The sequence below is a fragment of the Pseudophryne corroboree genome, chromosome 4 (assembly GCF_028390025.1).
Source record: "Pseudophryne corroboree isolate aPseCor3 chromosome 4, aPseCor3.hap2, whole genome shotgun sequence".
Classification (NCBI taxonomy): domain Eukaryota; kingdom Metazoa; phylum Chordata; class Amphibia; order Anura; family Myobatrachidae; genus Pseudophryne; species Pseudophryne corroboree.
In genome coordinates, this window is record NC_086447.1 from 494506501 (window position 1) to 494523266 (window position 16766).

General features: G+C 44.8%; 1 protein-coding gene across 2 annotated transcripts in view; it reads right to left on the minus strand.

Moving 5' to 3' along the window:
- REV3L (REV3 like, DNA directed polymerase zeta catalytic subunit) overlaps window positions 1-16766 on the minus strand; it is a 372405-nt gene that overhangs the window by 227566 nt on the left and 128073 nt on the right. The gene's annotated exons all lie outside the window — the stretch shown is intronic.

The following is a 16766-nucleotide window of genomic DNA, read 5'->3' on the forward strand; positions in this document are numbered from 1 at the left end:
CATACAGTACAGAAATGATCTGAAAAGGATTCCAGTGGCACCTGTTACACTGAGATAAGCTTATTAAAAGTATAACATCGACTTATTGTTCATTCAACTTATATAGAATAAACTGTGCCATGAGCGCGGTTATCTTTTATTATAGAAAAAGATGATGTCACCATAGTCAAAATGTACACGTGCAAACACAACGCAATTAGTGTAAATAAAAAGCAACACTTCCTATATTATTACCAGGTTGCAGTCGTTCCCAGAAAACTTGTTAAAAACAAATAATGTTGAAACTGATACAACAGAAAGGAGCAGGCGACTACTAGTATATAAAATGTAACCAATAAACTGCCATCTATAAAATGCAGACGTGCCCAAGCAAAAATTAACATTTGCTCAGGTTTATCTTTATAGGTCTTTGGAATATTCCATTTGGTTGGATTCCTGGAATAAGGGAAAAAGACAAATAAAAGTACATATTGTAATATCTTTAACAGCAGTAAGGAATGTTGTATACTCAAAATATTTAAACAGCTGTACAGTCCTCAAGCTCTACATTTCCATTCTAAATATCTGTAGAAAGTAGATCCAAATAGAGATCAATAGCACATATCCTATATATGCGTGACCTTATACGATCTGAGTCATCATTTCAAAATCTACTAAAAGAGCATCTTACAAATGTCAACATTTCAAAACGCTAACATATGTATTACATGTCCGTTACCGGGACCGAAACATCGAAAATAAAGGTGATCTGTGACTGTAAAGACTTGTTGGCTGAATTCCCCGAACTATTAGAAAGCAAGAGTGCACCATCCACTTTGTAGATTTTTGTGATATGGATATATATATATATATATATATATATATACACACACACACACACACACACACACACACAGGCTGAGTGTCCCTTATCCAAATATTCCGAAATACGGAATTTTTTGAGTGAGACTGAGATAGTGAAACCTTTGTTTTGTGATGGCTCAATGTACACACACTTTGTTTAATACACAAAGTTATTAAAAATATTGGCTAGAATTACCTTCAGGCTGTGTGTATAAGGTGTATATGAAACATAAATGCATTCTGTGCTTAGACTTGGGTCCCATCGCCATGATATCTCATTATGGTATGCAACTATTCCAAAATACGGAAAAATCAGATATCCAAAATACTTCTAGTCCCAAGCATTTTGGATATGGGATACTCAACCTGTATTATATATATATATATATGAAGAAGTCAGTTGTGACGAAACGCGTTGGTCTCCCTGTAGTGACTCCCTTGCCTATTTTTAAGATAAGTCAGAACTCCTTACCTTTTACAAAGATCTTTTATGTTTATATATTTTTATCAATGTTTTGAAGTACGTTTTATGTTGTGATCCGCTTTTATGTGATATTAAAGCTCGTTTGTATTATTATATATTTTTTGGCTTTTAAATCTAATTTTAGCTATTGCATTTTAAACAACACAAGTCGCCGGTACCCTTATCCCCCCATTTTATATATATATATATATATATATATATATACACACACACACATACATACATACATACATATATATATATATATATATACACATACATACATATACACATATATATATATATATATATATATATATATATATATATATATATACACACACACACATATACCCACCTACATACACACACACACATACATAAACATATACATACATACATACATACACGTACATACACGCATACTAGTTACCAGCCCGTCAATATGACGGAACAGTATAACAATAATGCCAACGCCGGCAGCTGTGCACGCCCAAATGGGGCAACACTTGAATTGCTCTGTCGGGCGCCATCTATTGGCAGCCGGTGCGCAGAACAATTCCTCCCATAGAAATGAGGAGCAGCGTTAGCTATATATATATATATATATATATATATATATATATATATATATATATATATATAGAGAGAGAGAGAGAGAGAGAGAGAGAGAGAGAGAGAGACAGACACAGAGACATACACACACACATAAACAGTATATACTGTACATATATGCACACACACAGCAGGTTGTTTTGTTGATGGGGTTTTTTTTGCTTTTTTTATGGCCTCACCTGTCCAACCACCGGAGAAAGACAGCATGTGCTTCAACAACAGAGTATGAACTATACATTTAGCAATTACCTGCAAAACTAAGTGCTAGTCCAGCTCTGACTGTGCATGTAGGATTAAATACATGCACGCACACACGCACACACACACACACACCACTTTCTGCTTACTTGCTATTTACTTTTGGAAGAATGGACGATTCTAATAGTTTTTGCTTACTTCAGAAATCCCTAATTTCTTCTTCCTTTTCATCAAATAATTTTTTTTTATCAAATAGCCCTGAAAAGAGAGATTTCCTAATTCTATTCATTGTGAAAACATCCAGTTCTCACAGGCTCAAGGCAATCATTTCGATGTGTGAACTCCTTAGTCAGTGGTTTTACTTAACACAGGGTTATCAATAGGCACACTGACTTTGGATTAAAATAACTGTGGTCCACATATGAAACTTGTTATCCTTTAGTTATAAAATTTCCAGCATGTCACAATTGTGTTTTTAGTTTAGCATTGCATGTATCTTAGGGGGCTTATTCAGGTTTGTTATCAAACCCCCTCCCCCCCCCCCAAAAAAAAGGAGAGTTATGGTAGACTTACCATGGTTAACTCTCTTTCTGCGAGGTACATTGGGTTCCACAGGGAAACATCGGGGTGTAGAGTGGATCTTGATCCAGAGGCACCAACAGGCTAAACCTTTAGGCTGTATCAGGTTGCATTGGGGCCTATTCTATAAACCCCGCCTCCAAGCACTGGAGCTCAGTTTCATAAACCAGTTAAATGCAGGAGTAGGCAAGAGAGAAGGCAAATGTTAGTCACACAGAACCACATTCTCACAACAGGAGAAGGGACCAGCGGCTAATGCCATACAAACCCATAGAAGCTAGGTGCGTCAGGGCGGGCGCCCTGTGGAGCCCAATGTACCTCACAGAAAGAGTTAACCATGGTAAGTCTACCATAACGCTCTTTTTCTGCAGCAGGGTACATTGTGTTCCACAGGTAAACATCGGGGATGTCCTAAAGCAGTTACTCAAGGGAGGGGACACGCCTTAGCAGGTATGAGAACCCGGCATCCAAAGGAAGCATCCTGGGAGGCGGAAGTATCAAAGGCACAGAACCTAATGAATGTGTTCACTGTGGACCACGTAGCCGCCTTGCACAACTGTTCTGCGGACGCACCACAGCAGGCCGCCCAACAAGGTTCAACAGACTGAGTAGAATGTGCTTGAATAGCAGCAGAAGCTGGGAGTCCAGCCTGTGGATAAGCTTGTGCAATCACCATTTTAATCCACCTGGCCAAGGTTTGCTAATTCGCAGGCCAGCCACATTTGTTAAAACCAAACGAGACAAAAAGGGAATCTGACCTCCTGATAGAGGCAGTCCTCTCCACATATATACGGAGATCCCTTACCACATCCAAAGACCGCTCTTTGGAGGATAAATATACTGGCTCAACTAGGACTCTAAACTTTAGCAAAGCGAATTTTGAAAAGATGAGGGTATTTTTCAGGGATATTGAATGGGAAGGTTTGCTTTTAGGAAAAAATACTACGGAGAAATGGGAGGTACTAAAATTCCTGCTAGCAAAAAATACACTCAAATTTATTCCTACGAGCAGCAAAAAAAGGAATAAAAATCATAAACCGATGTGGCTTAACAAAAAGATAAAGGAACTTATGGGCAAGAAAAGGAGAGCATTTAAAAAATACAAATCTGACGGCGAAGCAGAGTCATTTCAGCACTATAAGGAATGTAACAAAATATGCAAAAAGGAAATAAGAGCGGCTAAAGTAGAAACTGAAAAACTAGTAGCAAAGGAAAGCAAAGCGAATCCCAAAAAATTATTTAAATACATTAATAGCAAGAGATTAAAGAAGGAGAGTATAGACCCTTTAAAAGACAAGTCTTAAGCAAAAATGATAATGACATAGCGGACACACTAAATGAGTTTTTTTCAACAGTATTTACTAGAGAGGACCCAATTCAGGGACTAACACATAGGGGTATATGCAATTGCGGTCGAATTCCCGAAAATGTCGAAAAACGGGGCATTTTCGATACAAAAAAAAAAAAAGTCGACAATGCAATACAGTACTTTTCGACAAAAAAAACAGGCTTTTCAGATTCGACCTTTTGCAATTCGACATTTTGAAAATTCGACATGTCTGCAGTGGTAAAAATGCGGCAATTCGACAAAAGTATATTCAATTGAAGAATGTCGATTCGACTTTAGTGCTTTTCGACAGTAATATCGTCAATTTCCTTCCGCCTCACTTTGCTGCCGGAATCTAATAAAAAAAAATTAAAACATGTTTTTTTGTGTGTTTTTTTTATTGCTAATAGCATATCTATTTATATTAGAAGGGATTATGTACTTGGTTTGTCTATTAGAGGGACACAAGTATTATTTATATATTTTTTAAAAATAATATTTTTTTTTTTAACTGACTAAAATAGAGAGAGCATGGTTTTTAGTGGGAAGGGGTGGGAATGGGTTAAAATCAAGAAAAAAAAATATCACTGGACACTGGATTTAGGTGAGTATAATTTTATTTTCAGGTACCCCGGATTCTACTTGGACAAGTGGACAGAGTCGGCGTGTCAACATAGGTAAGTATGTATGTGTCGGCATGTATGTAATAAAGTTGTACTTTCAAGGTGTGCGTGTCCTGTTTTTATTTGGGAATTTTTTTTGCAGAAGAACTACAGGTACCAGCGCCCCCCCCCCCCCCCCCGCATGCTGGTACTTGTGGTTCTCCAAGTACCAGTTTGCGGGGGAGGCTTGCTGGGACTTGTAGTTCTTCTGCAAAAAACATTATTCTTTCATTTTCAACAAGGCTATCAGCCCCCCATCCGCAGCCCTTGGGTGGGGGGGGGGGGACAGCCTCGGGCTTCACCCCTGGCCCTTGGGTGGCTGGGGGGGGGACCCCTTGATTTAAGGGGTCCCCACTCCTCCAGGGTACCCCGGCCAGGGGTGACTAGTTGGGTATTTAATGCCACGGCCGCAGGGAGCGGTATAAAAGTGTCCCCCGGCTGTGGCATTACCTGTCCAGCTAGTGGAGCCCGGTGCTGGTACAAAAAACACGGGGGACCCCTACGCTTTTTGTCCCCCGTATTTTTTGCACCAGGACCAGGCGCAGAGCCCGGTGCTGATTGTTAAAATACGGGGGATCCCCTGTCATTTTCCCCCCCGTATTTTTGCAACCAGGACCGGCTCAAAGAGCCCGAGGCTGGTTATGCTTAGGAGGGGGGACCCAACGCATTTTTTCCCAGTGTTTTTTTAACCATTTCTGCACCATCGGAAAAGTCGAATCCAGGACGCACTTATCCGTCAATTCCTCAGTTTTTCGACAGCGGGACTGTCGAATCCGTTTTGTATTGAATATGTCGAATTCAGGCACCCCATGGCTGGAGGAATTCGACTGTCGAATTGTGTCGAATTTAAAAACGGTCGAATTCCAGCCGGAATTTGACCGCAATTGCATATACCCCATAATCTCAATAATGAGAATATCCCACTGATAGGTACTTATTTAAGCGAGGAAGTAGTCTGTGACCGATTAAACCATTTAAATATTAATAAGTCACCAGGTCCCGATGGTATTCACCCAAGGGTTCTAATGGAGCTTCACTATGAACTTGCAAAACCGCTATTTTTGATCTTTAAGGATTCAGTAATATCAGGTATGGTTCCCAAAGACTGGCGTATAGCGGAAGTAGTGCCTATATTCAAAAAGGGAAGTAAAGCTGAACCAGGTAATTATAGACCAGTTAGTCTTACATCTATAGTGGGGAAAGTATTAAAAGGTATTCTAAGAGATAGTATTCAGAAGTTCCTTGAAGTCAATAAGGTCATTAAAAAGAATCAACATGGGTTTATGAAGGACAGATCCTGTCAAACCAATTTACTTGGCTTTTATGAAACAGTAAGCGCAAACCTAGATCAGGGTAAAGAGGTGGATGTAATCTTTTTAGATTTTGCCAAAGCATTCGACACTGTACCACACATGAGACTTATCTACAAGCTACAAGAATCAGGGCTAGGAAGCACAATATGCACTTGGGTCAAAAACTGGTTAGATAATAGGGAGCAGCACGTTGTGGTTAATGAATCTTTTTCAACTTGGACTGAAGTGCTAAGTGGTGTGCCGCAAGGCTCAGTATTAGGACCGCTATTGTTCAATATTTTCATTAACGACCTAACAGAAGGTCTAGAGAGCATGGTGTCAATTTTTGCAGATTATACCAAATTGTGTAAAGTTATAAATGCGGAGGGGGATGCTGAGTTGCTTCAGAACGACATCGTTAAATTGGAAGCTTGGGCAGCGAAATGGAGAATGCGCTTCAATACAGACAAGTGTAAGGTAATGCACTGTGGTAACAAGAACAAAAATAACACCTACCTACTAAATGGGGTAAAATTAGGGGATTCTGTACTGGAAAAGGACTTAGGTGTCCTCATAGATAGCAAACTAAGCAGTAGTACCCAAAGTAGGACTGCAGCAAAGAAGGCTAATAAGATATTAGCATGCATAAAACGGGAAATTGATGCTAGGTACGAGAGTATTATACTCCCGTTATATAAATCACTTGTGAGGCCACACCTTGAATACGGTGTACAATTCTGGGCACCTTACTACAAAAAGGATATCCTGGAGCTAGAAAAGGTTCAAAGGCAGGCGACCAAACTAATTAAGGGTATGGAGATGCTGGAATACGAGGAAAGGCTTGCAAGACTAGGCATGTTTACACTGGAAAAGAGGAGATTAAGAGGGGACATGATCAACATTTACAAATATATAAGGGGACATTATACAGATCTTGCGCAGGACCTGTTTTTGGTTAGATCAACACAGAGAACTCGTGGACACTCGCTCAGGTTAGAGGAGAGGAGATTCCACACAATACGGCGTAAAGGCTTTTTTACGGTAAGGATGATACGTGTTTGGAATTCCCTGCCTGAGGGAGTTGTAATGGCCGACTCAGTCAACACCTTTAAGAATGGGTTAGATAAATTCCTAATGGATAAGGATATCCAGGGTTACGGGGCATAGTTACGCACTATGGTTATTATAAAAAAAGAGGGGTAAAACGTAACGGTAGTCATCAACTTCAGTCAAAATTTTCTACAAAATAATCGTGCATAGGAGACCACAAATAGGTTGAACTCGATGGACAATTGTCTTTTTTCAACCTTAGATTAGATACTATGTAAATCGGAAGAGATGAAGGCCGGAACCACAATCTCTTGGTTAAGGTGAAAAGATGACACCACCTTAGGTAAATAACCTGGGCGAGTTCTAAGAACTGCCCAGTCACGATTAAATATCAGAAAGGGTGGACGACAGGACAAGGCGCCTAAGTTCGACACCCTTCTAGCAGAGGCAATAGCCAGTAAAAACAAGACCTTGGCTGTAAGCCATTTAAGGTCCACCGACTCAAGAGGTTCAAATGGAGACTCTTGCAGGGCATTCAGGACAACAGACAGATCCCATGGAGCCACAGGAGGGACATAGGGAGGCTGAATCCTTAAGACATCCTGAGTGAATAAACGTCAGGTATAGACACAATATTTCTCTGAAACCAAACCGACAAGGCAGATATGTGAACCTTGAGGGAGGCCGGGTGAATGCCTAAATCCAGGCCACGTTGCAGAAAAGCCAGAATTCTGGACATTCTGAATCTGTATGCATCATAATTCTTATCTGCACACCAGGTGAAGTAAGAATTCCAGACCCTGTAATAAATCCGGGCAGATGCCGGTTTGCGGACTTTCAACATAGTTTGGATAATCAACTCGGAGAATCTTTTGGCCCTCAGGATTGATACTTCAAGAGCCACGCCATCAAAGCCAGTCTGTCCAGCTCCGGATAAAGACAAGGGCCCTGTACGAAGAGGTCTGGGCGCTGAGGAAGTAGAAGGAGACGCTCTGTGGATAGACCCTGCAGGTCTGAGAACCAATGCCGTCTGGGCCACGCTGGAGCGAGTAGAAGTAATAAGCATCCATCTTGTTTGAACTTCCACAGGACCCTGGGCAGGAGTGATACTGAAGAGAACACGTAGGGCAGCCGAAAGTTCCATGGAATTGGTAGTGCATCCACGAACGCTGCTTGAGGATCCCTGCTCCTTGATCCGAAGACCAGAACCTTGTGGTTGTGTCAAGACGTCATCAGGTCTACATCTTGTAGTCCCCACTTGCCCACTAGGAGTTGAAAGACTTCAGAATGAAGACTCCACTCTCTGGCGTGCACGCCCTGGTGACTGAGGAAGTCCGCTTCCCAGTATAGGATGCCGGAATGAACATTGCCGATATTGCTGGCAGATGGCGATCCGCCCAATGAAGGATTTTTGACACTTCCATCATAGCCATGAGGCTTCAAGTGCTGCCTTGATGGTTCATGTATACTACCTTGGTGGCATTGTATGACCATACTTGAACCGGCCTGTTCTGTACCAAAGGCAGGGTAAGAGTCAATGCATTGAACACCGCCTGCAACTCCAGAATGTTTATTGGGAGGATTGATTACTCCTTGGTCCATCAACCCTGACAAGAGTGTTGCTCCAACACCACACCCCATCCTCTCAAGACTGGCGTCCATTGTTAGCAGGACCCAGTCGGGGATCCAGAAGGGATGGACCCTGCTCAATTGTTGGTCCTGTAGCCACCAGGTCAGCGACAGTGGAACCTCAGGAGTCAAAGTGATCATGTGTGATCTGATCCAATGAGGTAGGCCTTCCCACTTGGAAAGAATTAACCTCTGCAGAGGGCGGGAATGAAAATAGGATTTTAATACCTACCGGTAAATCATTTTCTCTTCGTCCGTAGAGGATGCTGGGGACTCCGTAAGGACCATGGGGTATAGACGGGATCCGCAGGAGATATGGGCACACTATAAGACTTTGAATGGGTGTGAACTGGCTCCTCCCTCTATGCCCCTCCTCCTGACATCAGTTAGAAAACTGTGCCCAGGGAGACGGACATTTCGAGGAAAGAATTTATTGTTTAAACACGGTGAGTGCAATACCAGCTCACACCACGAACATACCGCAGAACGTGGCATTCAATAGAATACCAGCCAACGGTATGACAAATACACAGCCACATGCTGAGAGAATATGCAACACAACCAGTGTGTCAACACCACCAATAGTAAAACCACCGCCTGCCAAGGCAAGCACAACGTCAGCAACAGGCTGACAGAAAGAAACACCACAAGAGTGTAACCATAACCAAGAAACTGCAGACACATTACGCACTGGGACGGGCGCCCAGCATCCTCTACGGACTAAGAGAAAAAGATTTACCGGTAGGTATTAAAATCCTATTTTCTCAGACGTCCTAGAGGATGCTGGGGACTCCGTATGGACCATGGGGTTTATACCAAAGCTCCAGACCGGGCAGGAGAGTGCAGACGACTCTGCAGCACCGATTGAGCAAACATGAGGTCCCCAGCAGCCAGGGTATCAAACACGTAGAGCTTAGCAAAAGATATTGAACCCGACCAAATAGCCGCTCGGCCAAGTTGAACCGCCGAGACTTCTCGGGCATCCGCCCAAGAAGAGCCCATCTTTCTAGCAGAATGGGTCTCCACCAACAACGGTAACGGCAATCCAGCCGTAGAACGATCACGCCGAATCGAATCACAGATCCAGCGTATAACAGACTACATAGACGCAGGTGCCCCAATCATGCTGGGAGCATACGGACAAACAGAGCCTCCGTTTCCCCAACCTGAGCCAAAATGGCGACAAATTAGTCAAAGCCCCGACCATCTCGAGAGTGTTTTAATCAGCCAATGCTTAAGTAACCACAGACATCACAATAGGCTGGTTTCTGCGAAACACAGAACCACCTTCTTTGCTGAACTATTATCCGAGTTCTCAATACCGCTCTATCCACATGCAAGATCCAACAGGGCTCTTGTGAGAAAAAGCTGCTACTTTCGACACACGCCTTACGGACGCCAAAGCCAGTAGCATGACCACTCTTCAAGAGAGAATTTTTAACACAACCTTTCATAAAGGTTCCAAACATTGTGACACAAGAAAACGCAACACCACGTCAGGGTCTCACGGTGCCAATGGGGCACAAACGGAGATTGGATGTGCAGTACTCCTTTCACGAAAGTCCGAACTTCCCGAAAGGTGGCCAATTCTTTTAAGAAAATTTATAAGGCCAAGACTGCACTGAAACGGAGCCTAACTTTTTGGCCTGCATCCCCAACTGCTTGCAAGGAATGGAGAAGAACGACCCAGCTGAAAATCTTCCGTAGGAGCCTTCTTGGATGCACACCAAGACATATCTTTACGCCAACTACGGTGGCAAGGCTTTGCCGTTACTTATTTTCTAGCCAGAAGAAGTGTGGAAACGACTTCACTGGGAATACCCTTTCTGGCTAGGATATGGCATTCAAACGCCACGCCGTCAAACGCAGCCACGGTAAGTTTTAATATACGCCCGGATCTTTGTAACAGTTCCTCACGTAAAAGAAGCGGCCAGGAATCTTCTATGAGTAATCATGAATCCTGGAAACCAAGCCCTCCTTGGCTAAAACGGAACAACGAGGATCTCCTGAACCTTTGTTCTTCTTACAGGTATCACCTTCAGAAAAAGCGAAAACAGAGGGGACACACAGACCGACTTAAACGCCCAAGGTGTCACGAGGGCGTCCACTGCCATAGTTTGAGTGTCCCTTGACCTGGAACAATATCCCTGAGGCCTCTCGTTGAGGCAAGACGCCAGCTTGTCCAATTGAGGTACTCCTCAAAGACTTTTCACTTCTGTGAAAACTTCTCGATGACGACTGTATTTCTCCCGGAAGGAGATCTCGTCTGCAGAGGAAATCTAATTCTCCGTTGTTTACCTCCGGAGCGAAAACAGCTAATATAGCGTTTACCAGTCTTTCCATCCAGCGGCAAACTTTTGCATCCTCTGCCATTGGCGCTTTGCTTCTTGTTCCGCCCTAGCAGCTTACTTACGCCACTGCTGTCAAGTCGTCCGAGAGAACTAACACGGGCAGACCACGAATAATATGTTCGTCAAAAATAGCTCCTAATTCAAGAAAGCTTGACCTTTTCCTCCGGAAATACGTCCCTTGCAAGGACTAATCCCCACCCTCGGAGATCTGCATGCATGAACACCAGGATCTAATCTTGGATCCCTAACTTCGTCCCTCTAGAAGGTGAGAACCGAGCAGACACCACAGGGGCGATGTCTTGGCCATTAGAATCATATTCCGGTGCATGTGCAGGTGAGACCCGGACCACATTCCCAACTGGTCCCTTGAAACCTCTCTGGCATTTGACCTGCTCACCGAAAAGGCCTCTTAGGCCGCACCCATCCGTTTCATAACGGAACATAGTGATGGATTGTCACTGCAAATCTGATCCGACTCCGGATCCTCAGACCTCTTGCCACAGGAAAAACAAAAAACCTCAACCGTGCAGTATCTACTCTGATACCCACCCCCGACATCTGCGTCGTTGGGAACAACAGCCATTCCATGTGTTGAAGAACAGTCAGAGAGAAACCACGCTTTGCACCACTTGTTTCTTGACCTCGCCTTAATCAGGAGAGCGTCTCAGTACAGAATAACAATGGCTCTTATTATTGAAAGAAACCATCATACTGCCATCACTCCGGTGAATTGGCAAATACAATCCTGGATATCCAGCTAGGTAATCTGAATGCGGAAAATAACGCATTTAAACCTCTTAGTTCTTTTTTTTTTTTTTAAACAGGGGACAGCAGGACAATGCCCTGAGCCTGACGCCCTCTGTTATGGCGTCACATACTACCTCCCCTTCCAGAGGGGAAACAGCAAGATCTATTAGAAATCCAGTGAGGGGAAACATCTGTAACTCCAGACTGTCCCCCTCTGGATTCTACAATTAAATCACGGGTCCTGGTCTCATCCCGGACTAACTGAAAAGTAGTAGACGAGTCCCCACCGGAGTGGGGTCCAGTCAGGTCAGGTAGACTCAGCACCATGTGGTGGATGTGGTAGAAACAGAAAACGACATCTGCTTCTGCGAACCTAACAAGGCTGCAGAACACATCTGCCATCTGCACAGAAAAGGAAAAAAGAACAGTATCGAACCGTTGTGAGGGAATCTAACTCACGAAGGTAGATTTACCAGCAGTATCCGCCGAGATTGACTGAACTAAGGCATCCCCAAACAGCGGCACACCGCCCCAGGGAAAAACTCCAGTATCTCTCGGAGTCAGCCTCATCATTCCCCCGGTCACCTCCTGTATACGCACGGCCGCCTGCCGCAATGTATAGAGAAGACCCAACATAAGGAACATCCCCTATCTCTGTAGGATAATTCTATCGGCTGCCCTTCCGAATATAAACACTCCCTCATGTGCATGTAATGCAAATAAGTCCAAAGAATAGAAATAAAATATCACTTAGCTTCCTGTATCCGATCCTTTGTGACAGGACCCCGTGTCGATCAGGAGTTGACTTTCACAGTATTCTCCCGCCGCGGGAAAAGAATAAACATTCGTACTCCTTGAGAGGATGTGAGATCCACTAGTCATAGCCGACCTAGAGCTTTATCAACACAGCGACCAGCACATGAGAAGGAATACTATTACTTCAGCATTCATTATAAATCATAAGATGAATAATAAGATTTTAAACCTACCGGTAAATCTTTTTCTCCTAATCCGTAGAGGATGCTGGGGACTTTGTAAGGACCATGGGGTATAGACGGGCTCCGCAGGAGACATGGGCACTATAAAGAACTTTTAGTATGGGTGTGCACTGGCTCCTCCCTCTATGCCCCTCCTCCAGACCTCAGTTAGAGAAACTGTACCCAGAGGAGATGGACAATATGAGGAAAGGATTTTGTAATCTAAGGGCAAGATTCATACCAGCCCACACCAACCACACCGTATAACCTGGAATATACGCAACCAGTTAACAGCATCAGTCAACGACCGATCTCAACTGTAACATAACCCTTATGTAAGCAACAACTATATACAAGTCTTGCAGATTTAGTCCGCACTGGGACGGGGGCCCAGCATCCTCTATAGACTAGGAGAAAAAGATTTACCGGTAGGTTTAAAATCTATTTTCTCTTACGTCCTAGAGGATGCTGGGGACTCCGTAAGGACCATGGGGTTTATACCAAAGCTCCAAACCGGGCGGGAGAGTGCGGATGACTCTGCAGCACCGATTGAGCAAACGCGAGGTCCTCATCAGCCAGGGTATCAAACTTGTAGAATTTTGCAAAAGTGTTTGAACCCGACCAAGTAGCTGCTCGGCACAACTGTAATGCCGAGACGCCTTGGGCAGCCGCCCCAGAAGAGCCCACCTTCCTAGTGGAATGGGCCTTTACCGAATTTGGTAACGGCAATCCAGCCGTAGAATGAGCCTGCTGAATCGTGTGACAGATCCAGCGAACAATAGTCTGCTTAGAAGCAGGCGTGCCAACCTTGTTGGATGCATACAGGACAAACAGAGCCTCCGTCTACCTAACCCTAGCCGCCCTGGCTACATAGATTTTTAAGGTCCACAATAGGTTGGTTTATATGAAATGAAGAAACCACCTTAGGCACAAATTGAGGACGAGTCCTCAATTCCGCTCTATCCACATGAAAAATCAAGTAGGGGCTCTTGTGAGACAAGGCCACCAACTCTGACACCCGCCTTGCAGATGTCGAGGCTAATAACATGACCACCTTCCAGGTGAGAAATTTTAATTCAACCGTTTGAAGGGGTTCAAACCAGTGTGATTTAAGGAACTGTAACACCACGTTAAGGTCCCATGGTGCCACTGGTGGCACAAAAGGAGGCTGGATGTGCAGCACTCCCTTAACAAAAGTCTGGACTTCTGGGAGAGAAGCCAATTCCTTCTGAAAGAATATAGATAGGGCCGAAATCTGTACCTTAATGGAGCCTAACTTTAGGCCCATATCCACTCCTGTCTGTAGGAAGTGGAGAAAACGGCCCAGATGGAAATCTTCCGTAGGAGCATTCTTGGTTTCACACCAAGATACATACTTCCTCCAGATATGGTGATAATGCTTCGCCGTTACCTCCTTCCTAGCCTTTATCAGAGTAGGAATAACTTCCTCCGGAATACCTTTCTCAGCTAGGATTCGGTGTTCAACCGCCATGCCGTCAAACGCAACCGCGGTAAGTCTTGGAACATGCAAGGCCCCTGCTGCAACAGGTCTTCCCAGAGAGGAAGAGGCCACGGATCTTCTGTGAGCATCTCCTGAAGATCCGAATACCAGGCCCTTCGAGGCCAATCTGGAACAATGAGTATTGTCCGCACTCTTTTTCGTCTCATGAATCTCAGCACTTTTGAGATGAGAGGCAGAGGAGGGAACACATAGACCGACTGAAAAACCCATGGTGTCACTAGGGCGTCTACCGCTACTGCCTGAGGGTCCCTTGACCTGGCACAATACCTCCGAAGCTTCTTGTTGAGGCGTGACGCCATCATGTCTATTTGAGGAAGTCCCCAAAAACTTGTTATCTCTGCAAAGACCTCTTGATGAAGTCCCCACTCTCCTGGATGAAGATCGTGTCTGCTGAGGAAGCCTGCTTCCCAGTTGTCCACTCCCGGTATGAAGACTGCTGACAGAACGCTTACGTGATTTTACGCCCAGCGCAGAATTCTGGTGGCTTCCGCCATTGCCACTCTGCTCCTTGTCCCGCCTTGGCGGTTTACATGAGCCACGGCTGTGACGTTGTCTGATTGAATCAGAACTGGTAGGTCGCGAAGAAGATACTCCGCTTGTCGTAGGCCGTTGTATATGGCCCTCAATTCCAGCACGTTGATGTGTAGACAAGCCTCCTGGCTTGACCATAGACCCTGAAAATTTCTTCCTTTTGTGACTGCTCCCCATCCTCGGAGGCTCGCGTCCGTGGTCACCAAAACCCAGTCTTGAATGCCGAACCTGCGACCCTCTAGAAGGTGAGCACTCTGCAGCCACCACAGGAGAGACACCCTGGCCCTGGGGGACAGGCTTATCCTTTTGATGTAGTTGCAGATGGGACCCTGAACACTTGTCCAGAAGACTGCCACCATTTTTCCCAGAAATCGAGTGCATTGAGGAACAGACACTCTTTTTGGTTTTAGCAGGTCCCTGACCATGTTCTGGAGATCCTGGGCTTTTTCCATTGGTAGAAAAACCCTCTTCTGTTCCGTGTCCAGAATCATGCCTAGGAATGATAGTCGAGTCGTTGGAATCAACTGTGACTTTGGCAGATTGAGAATCCAACCGTGTTGTTGTAACACTCTCAGGGAGAGCGACACGCTTTTCAGCAATTGATCTCTCGATCTCGCCTTTATCAGGAGATCGTCCAAGTACGGGATAATTGTGACTCCCTGCCTGCGCAGGAGCACCATCATTTCCGCCATCACTTTGGTGAAAATCCTCAGGGCCGTGGAAAGCCCAAACGGCAACTTCTGAAACTGGTAATGACAGTCCTGTACCGCGAACCTCAGGTACTCCTGATGAGGAGGAAATATGGAGACATGAAGAAAGGCATCCTTCACGTCCAGTGACACCATAAAATCCCCTCCTTCCAGACTGGATATCACAGCCTGGAGTGATTCCATTTTGAATTTGAACTTTTTCAAGTACAGGTTTAGGGATTTTAGATTTAAAATGGGTCTGACCGAACCATACGGCTTCGGGACCACGAACAGGGTTGAATAGTACCCTTTTCTCTGTTGGACCAGGGGAACCGTGACAATCACTTGCTGTTGACACAGCTTTTGAATTGCATCTAATACTACTTCCCTCTCCGGGGAAGAGGCTGGCAAGGCCGACTTGAAAAAGTGGTGAGGGGGCACCTCTTCGAACTCCAGTTTGTAACCTTGGGATACAATTTCCAACGCCCAAGGATCTACGTCTGACAGAAACCAGACCTGGCTGAAGAGTCGAAGACGTACCCCCACCGGTGCGGACTCCCTCACTGGAGCCCCAGCATCATGCGGTGGATTTAGCAAAAGCCGGGGAGGACTTCTGCTCCTGGGAACTAGCCGAAGCAGGTGTTCTCTTACCTCTACCCTTACCTCTGGCGAGGAAAGAGGAGCCCCGACCTCTACTGGACTTATGCGACCGAAAGGACTGCATCTGATATTGTGGAGTTTTCTTTTGCTGTGGGGGAACAAAAGGCAAAAATGTAGATTTACCCGCGGCAGCTGTGGAAACCAGGTCCGCGAGACCATCCCCAAACAAAACTTCACCCTTGTAAGGTAAAACCTCCATATGCTTCTTTGAGTCGGCATCACCCGACCATTGGTGGGTCCACAGAGCTCGTCTCACCGAAACTGCCATGGCGTTGGCTCTGGAACCAAGCAGCCCCACGTCTCTTTGAGCGTCTCTCATATATAAGACTGCGTCTTTAATGTGACCTAAAGTCAGTAAAATGGTATCCTTGTCCAGGGTATCAATGTCAGCTAATAAGGTATCTGTCCACACTGCCACTGCGCTACAAACCCATGTCGATGCTATTGCCGGCCGGAGCAAAGCACCCGTATGTGTATAAATAGATTTTAAGGTAGTTTCCTGTCTACGATCCGCAGGATCCTTGAGGGATGCGGTGTCTGGAGACAGTAGCGCCACCTTCTTGGACAGAAGCGTTAAAGCCTTATCCACCCTGGGCGAGGATTCCCACCGTACCCTGTCCTTTGCAGGGAA